Below are 5,754 nucleotides of genomic sequence, written 5' to 3'. Positions count from 1 at the left end.
TTTTGAGACTTTTTACTATTATATAAAATGTCAGATAATTATAGCTTGAAGATTTGCTGTGATGGTTAAATGAAAAAAGACTAAGAATATTTTACACAATTATAAACTACATATATTCTTATTAATCTATGTGTAAACAGAAGGCTTTGAAGAGTTTAGGTTTATATAAAAGTTAGATCAACTAGTATGGCAAATGTTATGGGGGACAAGATTAGAATCAGCTATTGTAACCGAAGTATGGAAAGGTAGTGTTAGTTTTAAAAGGTAGACATCTTAAGGACAGGACATTGATATAACTTGGACCTGTGAGATGTAGGTAGTGTTGAAGCAAATGAACTAGATGGAATATAACCAAAATGATGAAATCTGAATTAAGAGGGATTTGAAAGTTCTATTTTCTTTTAATGGTCATTTGTGGTGTTATCCAGAATATATCTTCTAAGTTTTTCCATTCTCTCCTAGAGTAAGATATTGCCATATCTCCTCATGTCACTGGGTGCTCTCATAATGCAGTACTTCTCACAGGAGGATAATTGACATCCTGAAAAGAGTTGATTGGAGCAACATACAAAATGAGAACTAACTATAGGTTGTTTTTGATTTATTTAATGTCATTAAATAGAATCAAAAAGAAATACTAATTCAAGCCCAAAATATAATGGATATTAAAACTGTGCTTGTCAATCTTCTTTGGCAGTTTTTATGTGTTATTAAAAAAGCATTCAAAAATGGATGAGACCTTTGTAAGGTTGGTAAGACATATTCTAAAGATGATAGAAGTCTTTTTCTTGACTTTGTATGTATGTGAATTATTTTGTCTTTCAGTCATCCCAGTAAAACATAGATACACAGTAATTATACAAGCATTCAACTCATATAGAGATATGAAAAGTAAGTTGTTAAATTATCCTTTTGCATATTTCTTGACACATTCTTTACAAAGGAAACTACTATAAACAATTTGATTTGTATCATTTTTTCTACCAGCATGTTGACATATATTAAGGCAATTTAAAGCAAAACTTAGTTCAGCAAGGAAATTGAGCATGAAAGTTCTGATTCGAAGCTTCTTGAATTCAAACTCAAACCACTCCTTATACGTCTCTGAGATTGAACATGTTCCTGTGATTCCTTTTTCTATAAGGAAAAATGATATTTGTTCCCTGGAATTTTATGAAGAGTAAATTTGTATGTGTGGAATATTCTGAATAGTGTTTGACACTTTGCACACACATTCACGGTGGAGCCAAACTGTGTATATTCCCGTGCAGTGCACCTACTTTACACACATACACATCATATTCTGCGGTGCTCTTAATCTGTTTGCTGAAAATTCTGATTCTATCACTTACTAGTCTTGTGACAGCCAACAAATACATAACCCCTTTCTCTGCCTTTGTTTCTCTGTAAAACAAATAATATTTCTTAAATTAAATATCTATATGATAATTTAGAATGATTGTCATGTAGCCACATGTGGTGACACATGTTTTTTTTAAAATTTATTTATTTATTTAAGGATTTCTGCCTCCTCCCCGCCACCGCTTCCCATTTCCCTCCCCCTCCCCCAATCAAGTCCCCCTCCCTCATCAGCTCGAAGAGCAATCAGGGTTCCCTGCCCTGTGGGAAGTCCAAGGACCACCCACCTCCATCCAGGTCTAGTAAGGTGAGCATCCAAACTGCCTAGGCTCCCCCAAAGCCAGTACATGCAGTAGGATCAAAAACCCAGTGCCACTGTTCTTGAGTTCTCAGTAGTCCTCATTGTCTGCTATGTTCAGCTAGTCCGGTTTTATCCCATGTTTTTTTAGACCCAGGCCAGAAACCTCCACAGATACAAAAAAATATCAGTGTCCACCTGTGTCCTTACTGATCACCACGGATTAAAGTTAGAAGGCAACAACAATGCTACCCACAAAAAGCTGACAAACTCATGGAAACTGAACAGTCAACTACTGAACCACACCTGGGTCAAGGAAGAAAATAAGAAAGAAATTAAAGTCTTCCTTGAATTTAATGAAAATAAAGGGACACATGTTTTATAATCCTGGCTTTTAGGAGACAAAGGCAAGAGGATTGTTACAAGTCTAAGATTGGTTTGGTCTCCATAGCATATTCTAGCTCAACTGGTGCTACCTCTTGCAAACAACAAAATAAACAATCAATTAAGTATAAAAAATCATTAGAAATGCTCCATTTCCTCAGAGACCATCGTGGAAGAAGGCATAGAAAGATTGTAACATCTAGAGATTAAGAGGGAGCCGAGGAAGATAGTGTCTTCTGGACAGGACCTGGCCAGTGCACTCATGAGCACACAGAAGCTGTGGTTACTTACCTGTACAAGATCAAGCTAGTCAACATTCTAACTGAAGGGCAGAGTGGCTAATGACTCCCTCCCCCAACCATAACTGAAGATCTATTGACAGTTGGTGGCTTCTGGGGAAGAGGGAGGGAGAGACAGTTTTTTTTTCAAGGGTGTAACCCTTGAAAGAACTAATAAAATAGTTTCAGTTTTTAAAGAAATGCTTAATTTAGTATTTCATGTCATAGTTGTATCACAATTTATTGATCCATTTTCTTTTTGATGCTCATTTGGTTTCTTTCAAATTAATTTTTTTTTTACAAATGATGCTGAGACTGTTCCACTCTTGTCCTACTTAAAAGTGAAAATAATTTTGTCTCTGTCTTGACGTACATGAAGAACTCTGTCGCTGTTAGCATTTTCCCACTCTCTGTCATTGGGAACTTGAACACTTTCAGATCCTCTTTTGGTACATGGTCATTACCGTACCACACATGGGACCAACCCACATCATTTTCCTACTAGGGTTTTAGTCCTGGGTGTGAATGGAAAGCAGAACCAATTTATGTGACTAAAGCTCTCATCCTTTGTAAGATGTAAGCAGACACTGAGACACAAACGAGACAGAAAGGACTCTTTTCTGTGTTTGGACTGTTGACATCTCAGAAGACCAAATTCTTACGTATCCTGATATTTGGAAAACGTCGTAAGTTTAAATTCTTATTTAGTTTGATTTGTGTTGTTTGAATTTCTTCTTAATTTCTTTCAAACTTTAGCATAAATGGGTTTCCTGGAAACGTGTAATATATGCCATAGACTTGTGAGATGAAAGCGGCATTTTGAGTAAAAGTGAATGATGCTTTTCATTCTTACATAGTTTATTTTTATTTTGGTATTTAAGAGAAAGGTTTTGCCACTTATCTCAGGCTGACCTTGAGTTTATGATACTATTGTCTCAGCCTGCTGTTTGCTGGAATTACAGGTGTGAACTAACACGCTTGGCTTTTTACATAGTAGTTTATAGGGAAATTTTAAATTTTTAAAATTACATTAATGAGTGGTATAAAAGAATGAAATAAGTGAATAAGGAATAAAGATTTGAGTGCCAAAGGAAAAAAAAAACTTAAGAAGAAAGGGAAAGAAAAAATAGTAAATTCGAGAGATCTGCATTATTGAAAAAAATAGATAGCTATGTTTATGGTTTAGTTCAAAGAATTTTCATGAGTGTAGGTATTATAAGTGTACATTTAGACAGGAATTTAGCCATTTCTAAATAAATACTAAAAGACAGCTGACATAGAGACCTATCCACACCCCTGAGTTTGTGCTTTTTAAACACTTGTATGGGTGATATGTAATATCCTCACAACAAACCCATGAAAAAGGTAGGGGATAATATTATCTTTTAACTGTTGAGAAAACTGAGAGCCAGAAATAAGTAAATTCCTGATTGGTAAACATTAGTAAGAAGGAATCAACATATTTCTAGTCTTATTCTCTATTATTTGATCAAGAGTTCTTCTCAAAAACATGGTTAGTGCAGGAGAAAATTCTTATTGGAATTTTACTGTGAATTGCCTTAATTAGGTCTTTTATATTGTAGGAATATAATCCACACATATTGTTAGAAGAATTTGCCTAAGAAAATGCTTGGAGAAGCCTTCCTAACAGAATTCTTTTACAAAGAACATAAACATGCAAAATTTCATAAACCACTAAGATGTAAGAAGACACCAAATGATGAAAAGGAAAATTGGGAAAATAATCTTCTAGATATACAGAACAATTCACCCCCCCCCCTTAAGATGGGAAGCCAAGAGAAAGTTGTAGAAGGAAGTCTAACTAAAGAAGATAATACATCTCAAATGAAATCTGTGGATGAGTTACCTGTTGCAAAATTCAAAAGTACACCTCTTCCAGGAAATGTATCCATTGCATTGCCCATTCCAAAGAAGGGACATGATGAAACACAACTGGATTTATATCGGTCTTGGTCCTGTACAAGTATTTGCCAGAATTATCCTGACCTCCAGATAGGAGGTGACCACGTTAGAAACATGTATGATTCTGGCTGCTTTGTGGAACATGCCCATGATGATGTCTGTAATGGTCCTCTTTTACTTTCAGTGGATATGCCATTGGGCCACTCTCCTAAAACAGGGCCTCTGGAGAAAACTAGCGCTTCAAAATTATTAACTGGGGATGAGATTCGAGAAAAGAGCATGCTCTTACATAAGCAACCCCTTTCTAATTCTATGCTTAATAGTTACATGGAAAAAAAGGTGGATGAACTCTACAAACAGTTTTTGGAAGAAAACCTTACCAGGTGTCTCTCTATAACCAACCTCCTGGCTTCTGATGAATATACTGATGAATAATGTTAATCAAATTAGCCTTCAGATCTCTCAAGACCAGAACATAGAGGCATCCAAAGCCCCAGAAGTCCTACTCCACTCTTTAGCACGCTGTAATTTTCATAATTCTTCCAATAGAAATAGCACTGAATTAAGCACGCCTAATTTACAAATATCAAACCAAACAAGTCGGGAGCTTGTGAGACGTCTGTAATGGGAAATCAAGTAAAGACTGGCAGGATCAAATAAGAGATCACTGTAACAATTGTGTTCTTTTGCTTCTTGTGTCTCTTTGAGTTTCCTTCATGGTGGTGTTACTTTTCAGAGAAAAAATTCTATCTTTGTACATCTGAATTCTATCATGTAATCCACATGAAAAGACGTTGCTATTAAAGATTGTAGGAGATATGTACAGCAAGCACGAATTATGAACGTTTATGATTTCTTTCTGTTTTGACTCCTTCAGTGGTTGCCACAGTCAAGCTTGTATGCTCTGGATGTACATATTGCCACTAAGTTTTGTTTACCATGAAAGTGCTATAAGAAGTCCATGAAGCTACTGAAGAGATCATAGAAATTGTATTAGAAATGATTAGAGGCATATAATCTCTGTTTAAATAACCTTCCTTTTATTTGTGGTATACAAGATCGTTTACATTGACAACCAGAATAGCCTTGGTACCTTTTTTGTATGTATATATGCCATTATCATATGTAGATTGAGAGACTCTGTAGGAAGAAATTTGGCTGGCATTTGTAAGACAGGTAGAGGAAAGATTAAGGAAGATGGAGAATCTGTTGGTCCTGAATTAAACATGATACTGTGAACTCTACTGGCACAAGAATTAACTCTGGTATATCACAGCTCTAGTATGGTTGTTTTTAAGGCTAAGAAAAAGGAAGGCACTCAGGGCAAGTGTCTGACATGTGTAGCAAACCAGCATCTGCTTCTGAGATTCTCTTGGCAATGTTTTATACTCATGATGTTGACTAAAAATGGGAAAAAAATGTGCAAAATTTGAAATTTAAACTACACTAACACAATATACCTTATTCAATGTTGTATTTTATTACCAAATTGGAAACAAGATCTCATCGCTA

At 35.5% G+C, this 5,754-nt stretch overlaps 1 pseudogene; it reads left to right on the top strand.

Annotated features, from left to right (window-relative positions):
• The first annotated feature begins 3,945 nt into the window (after positions 1–3,945).
• LOC121445256 lies at positions 3,946–4,972 on the top strand (annotated as a pseudogene).
• The last annotated feature ends 782 nt before the right edge of the window (positions 4,973–5,754 follow it).

This window comes from Microtus oregoni, unplaced genomic scaffold, assembly GCF_018167655.1.
Source record: "Microtus oregoni isolate MIOR12 unplaced genomic scaffold, Mior012 000169F_ref0000294, whole genome shotgun sequence".
Lineage (NCBI taxonomy): Eukaryota > Metazoa > Chordata > Mammalia > Rodentia > Cricetidae > Microtus > Microtus oregoni.
This window is presented reverse-complemented; position numbering and strand designations above follow the sequence as displayed.